Source organism: Aethalodelphis obliquidens, unplaced genomic scaffold (genome assembly GCF_003676395.1).
Source record: "Aethalodelphis obliquidens isolate GAN/ISIS:26980383/991018 unplaced genomic scaffold, ASM367639v1 scaffold68, whole genome shotgun sequence".
NCBI lineage: Eukaryota > Metazoa > Chordata > Mammalia > Artiodactyla > Delphinidae > Aethalodelphis > Aethalodelphis obliquidens.
Window position 1 is genome coordinate 4,147,067 of NW_020838012.1, and position 16,825 is coordinate 4,163,891.

General features: G+C 37.4%; 1 protein-coding gene across 6 annotated transcripts in view; it reads left to right on the top strand.

Moving 5' to 3' along the window:
* Positions 1 to 16,825, top strand: part of CA1 (carbonic anhydrase 1) — a 47,288-nt gene that overhangs the window by 17,311 nt on the left and 13,152 nt on the right. Inside the window, exons 2-3 of one of the 6 annotated variants that reach the window (XM_027089751.1) lie at positions 8,992 to 9,150; positions 9,448 to 9,501. The exons of 1 other annotated variant lie outside the window; for it this stretch is intronic. The gene's annotated coding sequence lies outside the window, so the exon portion shown is untranslated. Of the gene's footprint in view, positions 1 to 8,991; positions 9,151 to 9,289; positions 9,309 to 9,429; positions 9,502 to 12,045; positions 12,068 to 16,825 lie in introns of those variants that run through there. 4 more of the 6 variants (XM_027089754.1, XM_027089752.1, XM_027089753.1 and 1 more) reach the window with 4 other exon arrangements.

Genomic DNA, 16,825 nt, shown 5'->3' on the forward strand with positions numbered 1-16,825 from the left:
ATTGTGTTGTTTTAGTCTGCTCTTTCCTTATTGATTTTCTGTCTGGATGGTCTATCTATTGATGTAAGTGTGGTGTTAAAGTCTCCTACTATTCTTGTAATGGACCCTTTAGGTTCATTAATATCTGCTTTATATATGTTGGTACTCCTATGTTGGCAGCATATATATATTTATAAATGTTATATCTTCTTGCTTATTGACCCTTTTATCATTATGTAATGCTTTTGTTTGTCTTTTATTATAGTCTTTAAAGTCTATTTTGTCTGATATGTGTATAACTACTGTAGCTTTCTTTTATTTGTGTTTGCATGGAATATCTTTTTCTAACCCTTCACTTTCAGTCTGTGTGTCCCCACTTCTGAAGTGAGTCTCTTGTAGGCAGCATATAGATTTTTTTTTAAATCTATTCATCCATTCTGTGTCTTTTGATTGGAGAATTTTGTCCATTTACATTTAGAGTAATTATTGAGAGGTATGTACTTATTGCAAATTTGTTCACTGTCTTCTGGCTGTTTTGTGGTACCTCTCTGTTTCTTTCTGCTTCTCTTGCTCTCTTCCCTTGTGTTTCTGCAGTGTTATGTTTAGATTCCTTTTTCATTTCTTTTTGAGTATTTACTATAAGATTTTTCCCTGCAGTCAACCATGAGGCTCACATACAACATCTTATGTAAATACTTATGTAAATAGTTTGTAGCAACTTAAATTTGAATACATTCCAAAGCTTTATTTTCCCCCCTTTTATATTTTTGATGATACATTTTACATCTTTTTAGTTTATGTACCTCTTAGCTAATTCTTGTAATTTTCGTTAATTTTACTAGTTTCGTCTTTAACTTGTATGCCTGCTTTATAAGTGATTGATCCACTACCTTTATTACATATTTACCTTTTCCAGTGAGATTTTTACTTTCATACATTTTCTTATTATTAATTAGTACCATTTCTTTCAGCTTAAAGAGCCCCTTTTAACATTGTTGGGCCAATATAGTGGTGGTGAACTCCCTTAGCTTTTGTTTGTCTGAGAAACTTTTAAACTTTCCTTCAGTTATGAGTGATAACCTTGCTGGGTAGAGAATTCTTGACTTGAAAGATGTTTTTTTCCTTTTAGCACTTTGAATATGTCATGTTACTGTCTCTGGCCTGTAAGCTTTCTGCTGAAAAATCTGCTGATAGCCTTACAGGGTTTCCTGTGTATATAACAAATTGTTTTTCTCTTGCTGCTTTTAGGATTGTCTCTTTATACTTCATTTTTACCATTTTAATTATAATGTGTCTTGGTGTGTGTCTCTTTGAGTTCATCACATTTGAAACTCTCTGGGCTTCTTGGGCCTGAATATCTGTTTCTTTTACAGATTAAGGAAGTTTTCAGCCACTATATCTTCAAATAATTTTTATTCTCTCTTGTCCTTCAGGGACCCCCTATAATGTGAATGTTATTCTGTTTGATGTTGTCCCAAAGGTCCCTTAAAGTATCTTCACTATTTTAAATTCTGTTTTTGTTTTGCTGCTCTGTCTGGGTGAGTTCCATTGTTTTGTCTTCCAGCTCATTGATTCATTCCTCTACTTCATCCAATCTGCTGTTGAATCCCTCTGGTGTATTTTTCAGTTCAATTATAACTTGTTTGGCATTTTCTTATATTTTCTGTGTCTTTGTTGAAGTTCTCACTGTGTGGTCCATTCATTTCCCAAGTTCAGTGAACATCTTTATGACCAATTACTTTTAACATTTTACCAGGTAGATTGCTTATTTATGTTTTCTTTAGATCATTTTCTGAGGTTTTGTCTTGTTGTTTTGATAGGAACATATTTCTGTGTCTCCTCATTTTGCCTAATTCTCTGTTTTTGTTTTTATGTACTGGGTAAATCTGCTGCCTCTCCCAGTCTTAAAGGAGTACACTTATGTAGGGTATGTCCTGTGAGGCTCAGAAGTGCACTCCCAACTATCCACCAGAGCCAGATGCTCAAGTGATGTCTCCTATGTGGGCTGCATACACTCTCCTGTTGTGGTAAGGCTGAAGCTGCTGCTGCAGTGCACTGGTGGGCAGGGATAGCCACTGGAATGGCTCTGGAACCCAGCCATGGCAGCTGCTGGGCATTGGTGGGCAGAGCTGGACCTCAGAACTGCTATGGGGCCTGGCCATGGATGCTGCCAGGTGCTGGTGGACATGGTTATTGCCCAATCAGCTGTAAGTCCTGGCTAGGTTGCAGGGGTGAGCAAGGCTCTCTGCAGGTGTGCCCACTGAGGCTAACAGGTTAGATGGAGATTTCCAAAATGCCACCTGTGCTGGCATTAACAAGGTGGCTCCTGTCAGTGTCTCAGTCCCCAGAGAGAGCATTCTAACTGGTCCCTGCCTCTCCAGCAGATACTTCAAAGTTAGTAAGTGGATCCCCTTTACCTATGGTCCATGCAATTTTCAATCTAATGCTTCTGTGCTGGTTTTGGGGTCAAGTCTGTGTGCAAGCCCTTTAAGAGTGAGTTTCCCATTCCCTGTAGTTTTAATAGTTTTCCTGGATTTCCCATTGATCTTCAAAGCCAGGTGTTTTGGAAGCTCATCTCTTCTGTGCAGGATCTAAGGGTTGGGATGCCTGATGTGGAGCTCAAATCTCTTGCTTCTCAGGGAAAATAATCTTACCTTTGTGATCCTTCCTGATTGTGGATCGCCAAGCCTGGGATATGGTTTTTTCCTCAACATGACCATATCTCAGTTTTTCCTACTTATCTCAATGATACCCTTTTACCCTTTGTTGTGGAGACTCTGTTCATCCACTTTTCATGTCCCTTTCAGAGGGAATTATTCCATATGTAGTTGCAGATTTGTTGTGTCTTTGGGAGAAGATGACTTCAGGATCTTTGTAGGTCACCATCTTGAACCCACCTCCTGGGCCAATTTTGATATTTAATTTTCACCTGATAAGTTGACAAGTAAAGATGAGTAGTGTTTTTAAAACACATGTATTCCTATTTTCAGGGGATACTGGTATTTCAACTTATAAATAAAATCTGGTTGGCTTAATTTTCTATTTAATATATGAAAAAGTGACTATTTCATGCATGTAGGGTTGCAGGTGATTAAAAAAAAAACTATAAAATCTCATATTTTTTATCTTCCTGGAAGGATTTATAGGAAAAGGACTATGTAATTTGTTCCCAAAGACTGGCTGACAAAAATTTAATGGAGCTTAAACTGTTCTTTCTGTATCTTTATGTCTTTTGTTTTTTAATTTCTTCCATTTAACCAAATGCTACAACCAAGAAACATAATCTGTCTGGAACATTACCACAAGCTCTCTGGTTCCTCCAAGGAATTTGGTCTCCTCATTGGTAGTCATATATAACACTAATAGATGGTTTTTTAGCCAGTTGTGCTTACTTTAGGGCTCAGTTTTCAGAGAATCTGGGTATTCCAGAGTAACTGAAGGAGGCCAGTGTTCATCATGGGCCATGGTAAAATGACTTTTATTATAACTGTCAACTAGATGTAAAGTACCACTGCAAGCAGCTTCCACTGGGTTCTTACAAAGATGAAGAGAAAAGAAAATAACCTTCAACAAAATTGGTCTTCTGTTTCTCCAGCATCCCTTTCTGCCTCACTTCTATCTCTATGTCAGCCTTTCTTTTAGTTTGAGGCCCTTTGTTTTTCTCCTTTCAAACCCTCTCCACCAATTAAAATTAAAATTCAAAAGGTCCTGATGTTATCATTTGCATTTGGTCAAACCTCATTTTTCTTTATGTTAGCTAATCCAGGTTTTTCTATTTTTAAGTATAACTTATATTTCCCTAGGCCTCACTCACCAACCTATAAGGCAAATTAAATCACTGATTTCTTGATCTGACCTGATAGAATAAGATTCTCTATACTCCCACCTCATTCAAAACCTTACCCCATTTTCACCCTTGGAATCTTTCTGGATGTTTTGTATGTTTAGAGGCAAGTCTGCTCATGTTCCTTCATCTGCCTTCCTGTTATATCCTTACTTACCTCAAAAGCGTTTGAAAGAGGTGCCATCCCACTACCTTGGCTGCTGAAAACCCTTGTGGGAATGCTACATCCCTGACTAGGGTAAAATCCATGCATTTTTTCCCCAACTGCACTACTTCAAGATATCAAGTTACAGTTTACTTCTTTCAGTTCCCACTGTGTTCAAGGTACTATGTGGTATTTTGTGAACTAATGGGTTGAATGTCCCCCAAGTTGTTGCAATTTGTCAGCTGGGCCCTTAGACAATTTTGCTTTGGACTCTGATCTTACAAAATCCATTTTAAAGACAGTTTCTTTGGCTTCTACCTGCAATTTTGCTTTTCTTTTTTTTAAGGAAATAAGAACTTATTGGTAAAATTAAAGCCCTTAGTCTATACCTCCTGTTCTCTTTCTATTTTTTCCTTCCTAGAGGTGACCATGATCACCTGAAATTCATGGTTACTTTCCTCAATTATATTGTTTGTTATTACTACATAGTATAAATCCATAAATAATACTTTGCATTGTTATGTATATTTTACACTTTATGTAATTGGTATTATACTATATCCATTGTTATCCAATTTAACTTTTTTTTTGCTTAGTTTGCTTACATTTTTGAGATTTATCTGTGTTGATGCATGTAGTTCTGTTTATACTCCATTGTAGGGCAATGTCACAATGTATTTGTCCATTTCTCTGTTGGATGATATTTGTTTCCAGCTTTTACCTATTAACTACTGCAAAAAAAATGCTTTAATAATTTTGTTTTCCTTCTAAAGGGATTTGAAGCAATTGTAGTGTGGAAAACTTAGAATAAGGACGTATTCTTCAGAGATTGTGGTTATAGCTGTCACTGAAGGTACTTGGGGTGGGGTATAGTTTGGGAAAAGAGCGGTAAGAAGAAAGAGTTGCTCTCCTAGAATATTCCTTCCTTTTCTCTTATCTTCTCCCTGACTCTAACAATGTTTGCCTCTCCTCTTTCTGCCATTAAGGTTCTCGTATATTACCAATCCAGATCCCATCAAATCTCTTATAGTAGAAATAGTCTGCTTTTGGAATTTCTACCTCTATGAAAGTTTAAACAAAGTGGTATAACCCAACTAAACTTTATTTTTCTGATCCATAAAAATTAAAATGATATTAATGACTTAAGAGTGTTATTGTGAGGAATAAAAGATAATATCTGGGGCCTTATGGCAGACTGGACTCTTCCCAAAGATAGCTAGAGTAGATCCCCTCCTGTTGAACCTGGGGGGCTCTGTGACTTAGGACCTCTTAACATGATTTCTACAGCAGAGGATCAACTTTTTAAATGGAGGCTCAGGCCTCCAAGAGATTATTTCTGGAGAAAGAAAGTAGAAGGTGTCAGTCTCGAGGCCTGAGCCTGGAAATCGGTAAAGTTTCTTTCACCATATTCCATTAGTCAAAGCATCAATAGATGACTGGAATAGCCCCCTAAATGATCTATTCAATCATAAATTCTTTCTTTCTTTCAAACCTATTAATAATTTCCCATCACATTTAATATAAAATAATTTTACATGCTTAAGGCTCTGAATGATTGTTTCCCTGTCTACTTCTCTAAACTCATTTCATATCACTTTCCCCTGCTCACTATGCTTCAGCTTTGGTCCAGTTCTTTTGCAGGTAACAGATCACCCAGAAACTCCGTGATTTAAAGCAACTATTTTTTATCTCATATTTCTGTGGTGTGGGGGTTCAGGGGATTAGGAGGGTTGTTCTTCTGGTTTTGCCACTCATGCAGCTGTATTTAACCAGAAGATCAGGAGGAAGCAAAGTTCAATTGGGACTCTGGGATGATGGGGCTTTGCTCTCCAAGTGGTATTTCCATTTGAAGGAGGCAAGACCAGACAGGGCTCTCTCTCATGGCTCATCTGTGTTCCGAATAAGCACTTATCAAACTTATGTTGTTCATGGATGTCCCATTGGCCAAAGAAGTCATGTGGCCAAGTCCAAAGTCAATGTGGAAGAGAGCTTCATAAGAGCATGGATGCCAGGAGGCAAGATTCATTGGGGGTCATAAATGTGACAAGACCCAAAGGCCTGATTTCATTTCCTAGAAAACACCAAGTTCTTTTCTACTTTAGGGTCTTTCCATAGTTTCTTCTTTTAGGCATTCAACAAATATTTAGATACCCACAGGTACTAGACAAAGTGCTCAGGGTTCTTATGAGGTTTTCCTTCTAAAGAGGGGAAACACACAGTAAGCAAGTGCAACGACAAACAAGATAATTTTAGATGGTGATAAGAGCTCTGAAGAAATAAATCAGGGTAATGGGTAGAAAGTGACTGGCAAAAGTGGAGAAGTTAAGTTTAGAAAGGTCAGGAAGATCTGAGCGGACGGCACTGAATCTGAAATCCGAATGATGAGAAGGAGCGTTACAGGCAAGGAGTATTCTAAGCAGAAGAAACAGCTCCTGTATCTCCACCACTACTCTCCTTGGTCACCTCCTGACTTCCTCTTTACACAGCTGGTGACTTCTCATCTCAGCTTGAAGATCACTATTTTCAATAGGCTTTCTCTGTCTGCCTAATATAAAGTATCCTATTCTTGCCCTCACTACTCCTTACCCAGTTTACTCAAAGAATTTATGATTTTCAGTAATTTGCTTGTTGTTTACTTATTTATTATAAGTCCCCAATAAGCTATAATACCCATATAAAATAGGGTCATGTCCCAACATTTCTTGAATATTTTCATACAACAATGATTATTCAGCATTCAAATATAATTGCTAAATGAATAAATAAATGAATTAACATAGTAAGTCCCAGTCTGAAAGTGTGACCACAAATGCCTGGAGTAGGACATCTTCATATGTCCGATTCCTGGTGGGTCCAGACTACTGTTGTCCTTCTTGTTACAGGTTGGTTTGGGACTCTCCACTTTCTGGGGATTTCATTTTCAGAAGCTCTTTGGAACTTCCAGGACTCTGAGCTTAGGTCAGCACTGCCCAGTCTACCCTAACAGGTTTCCATAAATTTAAATTCCAGAAAGGAAGCTTTGGGGTATTGATCCTTATTCCTTGAAGAACTCTTCTGAGATTCTTATACTAAATTCCTACCTCTCTCTCCTGCTACTTTCAAATTCTTCATGAAAAATAAAAGATTTAAATTCTATTTCATTAGACTTCACCTCCATAAATAACGATAACAGCTGTCAATCATCCTAGTTTGCTTACCAGGTACCAGATACTTGAAACATAATTTAGCCCTCACTACAGTCCTGCAAGGTAGGAATTCTTTTCCTCATTTTTCAGATGAGGTAAAAGAGACTTACAGAGGTCAAGAAACTTCCACAGTGTCATCTAAGGATTAAATGGTAGAGCAGGTATTTAGACCTTTGAGTCTAGATCTGACTGTTTTCCTACCACCCACATTGCCGTTGTGTTGACCTGCTCAACATAGGAGAGGGAAATACAGGTCCACTATGACTTGCTTCCAACCCTGAAATCCCAAACTTTCTGAAAACCAAGTTTTTCTGCAAAAATCTGACCCAACTTGACCTGAACTCATTTGTGAACAAAACTTGACCTGAACTGATATGAAGCTAATTATAGTCCTTATTTATTCCACTTATTATGATTGCTTATACATTTTGCTATAAAAATAGTAATGTGTTAAATTACAGGGTGCTCCACCAGGCACCACTAAGGGCATTACTTATATAATATTTGCATTGTAATGCTCTTATAAGATCTGAAACATTCTACAGTCTGAAGCACATGTGGTCCCAAGTGTTTCAGATGAGCAACTGGTAATCTGTTATATTTGTGAATGACTCTATAGTCCACAAAACTTTTTCAAAGTTGAAGTAATTTTATATTATTTTCCTCTCATGCACAAAGAGGAATTTAGGAAATTTTCTAATGTGCTTTATCTTCTTGGTTTCTTTAAAGTAACTTATTCTGTGATTCCAAGGTATTACCTGTACTTGATCCCAAGAGAAGTTTGGGGTTATTTGTTCAAGCAAAAAGACATTTAATTTTAAAATTAAATAACATGTTAAGGGGGAAAGGTAAGGGCCAAAAAAGTATACCAAGAATACTATCTGTATTTTTTGAAAGAGAAAATATATGCAGTTATTTTCATGTATATCCATCAACTAGAAGAGTATGAGCAAAATTGATAGCTTTGTTTCTCTCTGGGATGATGGGAGGGAGATATTTTTATTTTGTACCCTTTCATAAGTTTAGAACAAAATGAACTTATTATCCATTCAAAAACTTAAAGTCATAAATAAATATATCCATGGATGATTTTTCACAAAGTGTGAGAGACTTAAGACACAAATGCTACCCAAGTCAGCTGAGTTACAAGTGCACAGCCTGGCGTTAGTCATTAGTGTGGCACATAATAAATGGTTCATGTTCTTCTTGCTTTCACCTTTTTCCCATTTAGGCCAGATGTTTTCCACACATTTTTGACCACTGAAGAGCACACACTGGCCTTTGTTTTTGGCTCATGCCTGGCTGCACTATCCCTCGGTTGCTTAGGTCCTCGGACAGTATTCTTCTCTGGCAAGTACTCTCAGCCTCTGGTCTAAGTGGTTATCTGAGCCTGAATTCAACTAATGGTCACAGAACAGGATAGAATAAGAGGATTCTGGATGAGAAGCTGGGCTAAGCTGGCAGGCAGGGGGTGGGCAGAGAAGGCACATGGATCCTGAGGCAGGCAGCAGTCCATCTGTGATGGCCATCCCCAGACAAAGGCAAGGTCAGAGTCCAGGTAGGAGGTCCAGAGAGCAAAGCTTCTCTGGATGGCATTGGATAGAACTGAACCTGGGCATACAAGTGTAGGTTTGACATTCAAACCAGGCACTAAAAACAGAGTTAAACTTCCAGAAAAGACAGGTTCACACATGTTTACTCCAGAATGGAACTATGACATCCCCTCTGGACTGGTTTTAAGCACTTTTCCTCCTGAGGACAAATCAGAGAGAGGCAGGAATCTGTAAGTGTTACTTGTAACATGTAGTGAATGTGATTCTCTCCCCTCCCACATGCAGTGCTGTCCAGCCCAATTTTATACCCTAAGAAGTGATGGATCACCGAAGTCCCAACAAACTTTCACTGTCCATTGCCTGGAGTTGGGTTGAATGATCTGGGGGCAGCCCTGATGATTAAGGAGGCAGGCTGGTGACCTTAATGGATGTGTGTGAGTAATTGTGAGTCACGAAGTCAATCCATAGCTCATTTCAACAACCATAAGTTGTGGTGCCCGACTGCCGTGGTACCATTTGTCTTATGCTTTGTTCATATTATGATGAGGGGATTAAGTTGTGCTCAATGTAGCTTTCTCTAGACACTGCAATTCAAGTCTTCGGTGAGTAGCTGCATTTCAATCCTACTAAATTTAATAGATTTAAATATTTTTTCAGGTGCATGCATTTATCATCAATCTTTGCATTGGCTCAAGCAGCCTTACCAGTAACAAAAATAATATATCACTACCTTACCTCTAGGTTCTCTGAAGAGGTAGTGGAAAGAATTGGATTTTCAAGCTCACTTTGGAAGAGGCAAGTAGGAAGGAGACTGAAAGCAGATCGTAAATCAGTTGGTTTAGGCAGGACACCTGCTCCGTCAGTCTCAGCTACATCCAAATGGAAAAATGAGTGATCTAGGATTACCCTCGCGCAATGCCAGTGGCCAAGGCACTGAAAGGTCACATCTATTATGGTTGGCATTTCTCTCCCCACTGGGCTGTTTTTTGAGTGGATGTCATACTCATCTCATACAGAAGGCATGTTCATCATGCCAGAACATTGCTGCTAATATTTGATCTAATAAAAGTCACCCTATCTTTTCTTCAAGCTTTATGATATTTAATGGCTGCTAAATGATGATTTCCTTTCTTCCTCACCACTCCAACTTTATGTTTTAATGCCTTGAATCCTTAAGCAAAGTTTTGTTTGCCACCTCTTATTTTAAACTTAGAATGATTCTTTTAAAAATGTAGTAACCAAAATAAATGTCACAGTCAGCCTTATTTCCAGGAGTGATTTTATGTTAATAGTTGATGCTCCTTTGAAAGGAGCCACTGGCCTTTACTAATAATATCATGCTCACCAGCAAACAACTTGGCACTATATTTGTAGTATCAGAAGTTGGGGGAGGACTAGAAACACAATCTTAACCAAAAAACAAACTTAGGATTGAAAAGTGTAGCAACAGCTGGTGCCAGCTGCAAGCAACCGCACAGTTGAATCCTGTCCAACTCTGAGGGAGATCTCTGAGAACTCTTGAAGCCTGCAACAGGAGCAACAAAAGACCACATTGTAAGAACGTCAAATGTAAACCCAGCTAGCTAGCACCCCCAGAAATTACCAACAGGGGGAACTGATAACATTGCCAGGAATTCATCTTCCCCAGATCAAATCACTGCATAAAATCAGCCTTATTTGTTCTAGGAAGTTTATGCTCATAAGCTTCATTCTAACTGGAGCTTTGTTCATAGCCACTAAGGCCCTTAAGGAGTCCTTTGGACTCTGTGAGTCTCCATTTTAAAAGCAATACTGACATGAACCTGGGGAAGTGTTTTTCCTGGAGTTCTTTCTCACCGGACTGGTTCCGGCTGCCTCCTGGGTGATGACGGAAAACTAAGGCACTAACCTACACGTCATTGCCTCATTTTGTAATCTTCAGGCAGTTGCACAAATGTTGTGTGGAACTTTACGAAGTAGTTAAAGGCACAGTCTGGGGCAGTCTTAAAGGACTTAGGATTGTTACTGAACTACCTAACTATTGCATATTAAGGAACTCCACCACAGGCCAGATAAGTGAGGTGTAAGGGAATGCAGTCAACACCTTTTCACTCTCAACCCTGAAGTTTGGAAACCCAAGGCCTTTCAAGTCACAGTTGAGAACTGTTGCCCAAGTAGCCTCCCCAAATTTTTCTGATTCCAGAAAGGAGCCCTAAGAAACTACAGGAAAAGACCCTGTGCACTCTCACTATGTGAGTCAGTGCTAAAGGAAGAGTTATATTTTATCAGAGATCTTCAAGAATTCTTAATATTCTTCACTTACTTGTAGCCAAGTCTATCTTTGAGATCAGCTTAGTATAAGTTATATATTTAGGTAGCTCTCATTTGCCTAGAGCAACATTTTTTTTTTTTTTTTTTGCGGTACGTGGGCCTCTCACTGTTGTGGCCTCTCCCGTTGCGGAGCACAGACTCTGGATGCGCAGGCTCAGCAGCCATGGCTCACGGGCCCAGCTGCTCCGTGGCATGTGGGATCCTCCCAGACCGGGGCACGAACCCGTGTCCCCTGCATCAGCAGGCAGACTCTCAACCACTGCACCACCAGGGAAGCCCCCCTAGAGCAACTTTTTTAAAAATTTAAAGAAAAGCAGAGAAAAGTCAGAATAAGACATATGGCCTTTAGCAACTAAATTACACAAGTAATCTCTTTACAGGAGACAGGATCTGGAAGGACTTTCATTAAAATCTTTCTATTTAGCCTTTAGCTAAAAGCAATGATTGTTTTTGAAATCTTGTTGTAGGGAGAATCTAATATAAATTTACTTTTTCTTCCTCCAGCCCTAGAAATATAAGGGAGGAGGATCTATTATGTTGCATCCTGTGCTCTGATCCTTCACCCTAGGACTAGAAGAAATAAAGTAGATTTTTGTGGAAATGTGGAGATATATGTTCATGAGTTACACTGCAACCAGGGAGTTGAAATCATGTGTAGCTTGGTTTCTCTACAGAAATGTTAGAAGGGTAGACACTGAAAGAACATCAAGAAGGATGTGTGATAGCTCTGTGGGCCTGGACAGCCTGGCTGTGGAGATGCAAAAACCCACAGCAGCCATCATTCAAGAAAGATGATGGCCCATATAGCACCCTGACCCCTCCCATGGACAAAAACCAAGCCCTGTCTGTGTTGACATTAAGAAGTCTATTTTAAGGAAAATACAAAGACTGTTTGGGAGGTAATAACTAACCATATCACTGAACTCTTTTTTAATAATGAAGTACAAAGTGATGAAACACTATTTTTAGTTTGATTTTATAATTCGTCACTGGAAAGGATGCTTGATACAGAGCTTGAAGACACTGTTCTAACACTTACATCTAACTTTGGGTAAGTAGCTTAACTTTCTCATCTGTGAAAGCCTCTTTCTTCATTTTGAAAGAGGGATACTAACATTTGTTCTACTCAGCTCACAATCTTCTTAAAAGTTATAAGTAAGATCATGTGAGTATAATTACAGTGAGTAAAAACCCCTTTCTATGGGCCTGTTCTAGAAGAAAGGGTTTTTTCTTGAAAAGCATCTATAATCATTCCATTTATTTCTTACCCATTTCTTAGAGAAAAAAAAACAAACCCTAGGGAGGATTAGCTGATTAGCTAATATACTTCATCAGTCAAAGTCTTGGAAGTTCTGACACAGACCTGTGTCCTCAACTCTCAGGGTCATTTAACTCTCCCATCCAATTTAACCACAACCCATGCAGTTTTCCATTATTAGTAGTACACTCAGTGAAAATATAATAGCTATGTTTTACTGTGCATCTGCTATGTGCCTTTATCTCTAATCCTCATAAAAAAGCAAAACCTTCAAGGTGAGTACAATCATTAACCCACTTCACAATAAAGAAATAGAATGACTCAGAGAAATTAGGTTAGACAGACAAATTTTAGTTAATGCTAACACCTGAAAATAGCTGTGACTCTAAAGAAAGTCTTTAGAGACCAAAGGAGGATTGTAGCTATGGCTTCATCCACATTAGGTGTCTGTATTCACTCTTTTTTTTTTTTAACATCTTTATTGGAGTATAATTGCTTTACAATGGTGTGTTAGTTTCTGCTTTATAACAAAGTGAATCACTCTTTTAAGATCAGTAAAGGGGTTCACTGTAATGTACTTCTTCTGTACACTCTGAGTCATTCTGCAAACCGGTACTTCAATTACTGGTCTTGCCGCTTTTCTTTGGTAGCCCAACTAGGACAGGAATCAGTTAAGAGAGAACTAAAATGGCAACCTCTTGCATGTAGGCATGGATATTTCCACTACTAAAAGGCATTTGGTTATTATGCTTGTCTTCACTTAACCATGTATCCGACTTGAGCATTTGATTCAAAAACCCCTGCAGAGAACGTCACCACCCTGTTCTTAGCACATTGACCCAACAGATAAAAAAGCATCAAAAAAAAAAAAAAGAATGAAAAAAAGATTTTCTCCTCTGGAGTCAGGTACTAGTAAAAGCATTAAAGGATTTTAAAAATCTTATGAGGATAAAAACTAGTAAAACAGTAAATAATTTTTCAAGTGGCTGCTAATATTTGGTATTCTTCCTAAAAGAGGAAGGCATGTGAGGAAAATGACATTCCACTTAAAAGAGTGTTTGTAAAACTGTCCAAATGTGTTTTAAAATGTCACCTTGGAATGTTCATTAAAACAGATTCTCAGGCCTCCTGTGAAGAGATTTTGATTCAGTAAGTGTTACTTCAGTATTAATAATGTCTTTGTTAATATAATCTAATGCTTAATAGGAATGCATAATAGCATCCTAATCAGGACCTAGGATCTTCAGAATGACTACTTATCATATCTACAGCTAACTCAACACTGAAAGGTTAGTTATATACTATAAAGGATGTTAGAAATAATTTTGTGCTCATGAAATTAGTGGTATCAAGAGTAATAAGTGACTAGAGAAAATTTGCTAGAACATGAACAAGATATATGAGTGGACAAGTACAACACTTGAATGCCATTGATGTAGTATGTAAGTCTAGGTCCCATTGGGCCCCAGTGGACCCAGCTGTCTGAACCAACAACAAAGATCACCAGTCCTGATATCATCAAAGCGTGTTTGAAGTGAGTCCTTCATTCAAGGTGCTGGGTGGTGAGCCTCACTTGCAGCAAGCCCTCCTGAAACTGCAGACAAGTCACATGACTATTTTGTGCCAATTTGCTACTAATGAATGTACAATGGAGGGAGTCTGATCAGAGACTTGCTTTCATTGAAACATATCTTTAGTAATTAGATTGTGAAGGCAGATTCCTATAGCCTCCGGATACGTCTAAAATGGCTACCAATACCTACCAGCAGAGCTTGATACACGTTAGCAATCTAAATTGCATCAGGTCATCTCACAAAAGTAAGGGAGTGGATGAGACATGCATGTGCATTTTAATTCACATATATGTGAATCTGAGGCAGGTGATCTACAGATTGTACATTAAGAAACACGGGATTAAGAGAGGACATATTCAGTTGCAAATGTGTTTTAGAAATCTAGTCTTTGACAGAAGGGTTTGAGAGCTAACAGAATTATTTGGGGGAGTCAATAGAAAATGTTTTTAAATCTTCGGATAACTTTTAGGTAGATGGACTCCAACAAAGGTTGCATGAAACATCTTAAGATAAGGTGACTGATGTGACTGACCTTCACCTCCCTTAATATTTACATTTGAGAATTTATCTCCTTTCATGTTTACATGTGGGATTTAGTTTAATCTGTGGTAAGCAGATGTCTTTTACTCAATTGTTTGAATTTCAGGCCACATGCAATCACTCAAACTATTTTATTTTATTTCATGTATTTATATTATGTATTTATCTGAGAGTTAAAATCAAACTTTTTTTTGAGTCTGAAGTTAATCATTTACATTTGTGCAGTATTTTAAGGTTTATTAAGGATTATGCATGTTATTTTCTTTTAAGATGAAAAATATTGCTTAATTATGTCATCTGTTATAGAGGAGCTCATCAATTCCCTAAACAGTTATAGGAGATAAGACAAATATTATTTTGTCTGTTTTAAAAATAAATATAAAGATGGTACAATTAATCTGCACAAGTTACCCATTCATCCAGGAGAAGAGACTCCTAACAATTAGCTTAAAAGTGCACAAGCCATAAGAACCTGCTATATAAAAAAAATAAAATTCAAAAAAAATTTTAAATAAATAAATTTTTTTAAAGTACACAGCCTATATTTTCAGTGTATTCAGTATATATCACTTCAACCAGTAATTTCAATACGTATGACAATCAACTAGGTATATTTAAAATGTCATGTTTTCAAAAGCAAGAAATTGTAAGAAATTGAATGCCTCTATGCTGTGGGTTAAAATAGTTACCTATGTAGAGTTGACTAGGTTAATAAAAAATATTCATTAGTGAATTTACAACTGTCTTCAAAAATAAAAATAAAATGTTCCAAGGCAGGAAATATAAGGTTGAAATTTTTTCTTTTATTACAGTAATAAAATCCATGAGTTATGGATCTGTGAAATTTCTATGTCAAAAGTTCAAACCACATTTCAAGAGTTAAGTTTCGATACTTACAAAGTGTCAAAAAAGTTGACACTTATAAAGACCAACGTTCTTACTCTCCCAGCAATGACTGACAGACACAGACGGGTCTCTTCATTCCTCCATTAATAGAACTGAGATAGGAAAGGCTCTTTTTCCTTAGTTCCAAATACGAACATGAGTTCACCTCCAGCAAAACTCATTCACACACCCCTGAGTTCAGACCAGTACGTTTGGGTGGGTGCAGTCCCTGATGAGTGTTTTTTCTTCTAAGTCTTTATAGAAATACAATAATTGAAGTTTAAAATGACCACTTAATTGTTCTCTCTAAAGTATTTATTGAACACCACTGTTTTCCATGCAGTGATTTAAAAAAATAAAATGGTCCATCATTATCCAGGTATCATTATAGAGATGGTTATAGATATTAAGCAAGTAAATAAATGAATTTCAGTATGCAAAAAAAAAATTAATAATTTCAGGATGCAACAAATGCTATGAAAGAAAGAAGACAGACTGAATTAATAGAGGGACTGAGAAGCAGGGATATATTAAATTTAGACATCAGGAAACTTGTCTCTGAGGAGGTGAAATGTGAGCCTGTGTAAAGATCTAGATACAGAGGCATCCAGACAGAGGGGACAGCAAGTGCAGAAGTACTAAAATGGGAACAAGCTTGGTATGGATGGAGACAAAGACATCCACTGGAAAGAATAAAGTTGGTAAGACATCTTGTTACAAGTGGAGAGAAAGACCAGTTTGGAAGAAATAATAACTGTGAAATCCTGATAAACCATCCTGCCATTTAAACTGATTCAGCAGAATTTCCAATTGTCTTACTGTAGAAATGTACAAGATAATATAACCATTTTCCATGACCCACTTCTCCACTAGAAATAAGCTTTCTCTTGTCACTCTAAACAATATCAATTCTGGAGAAGCAGGGAAATTAGGGAGCAAAGTGAGAGTTATGCCAAATTTAATAAACATGACACTTGATTTTCACTATGTATATTTCCTTATTTTAGGGAAAATATGGGTCCCAGGGAAGCCACCTAACCTTATGGAATGCTAAGGATTATAGAACTGTATTGCCTTTTGGAATTTCTTTTCAGTGGCATTTAGCAGATCTCTACCATAGTTAGACACAGCACTGTTTCACATTCCTAGTTCCTTCCATACCAAAGAATTATTTTTTAATTATAAATTTAAATTTGAAACTCATCATAATTTCCTTGCCTTCATAAGAGTTCATGCTTTCAGTTTTAAAAGACTGAAGTAGGAATCAGAGGAAAATGTTCATTTAAGAGATTAGGAGGAAAAAAATTCATATAAGAAATGCTTAATATAATTTAAAATTAGCTAAACATGGTTTTCAAATTTTGTAAAACACTGAGAAAATGTCTTTGCTTTTTTGAAAACATTTCAGGGCACTAAAAAATCTTCAACAAAGTTAGTTGATGCTACTCAATAAATAAATGTAATAAGCTATTAAGTAACTTTATGTATTTATGTATGTATGTATGTATGTATTTTATTGGCCACAGGCCCATGTGGGATCTTAGTTCCCCAA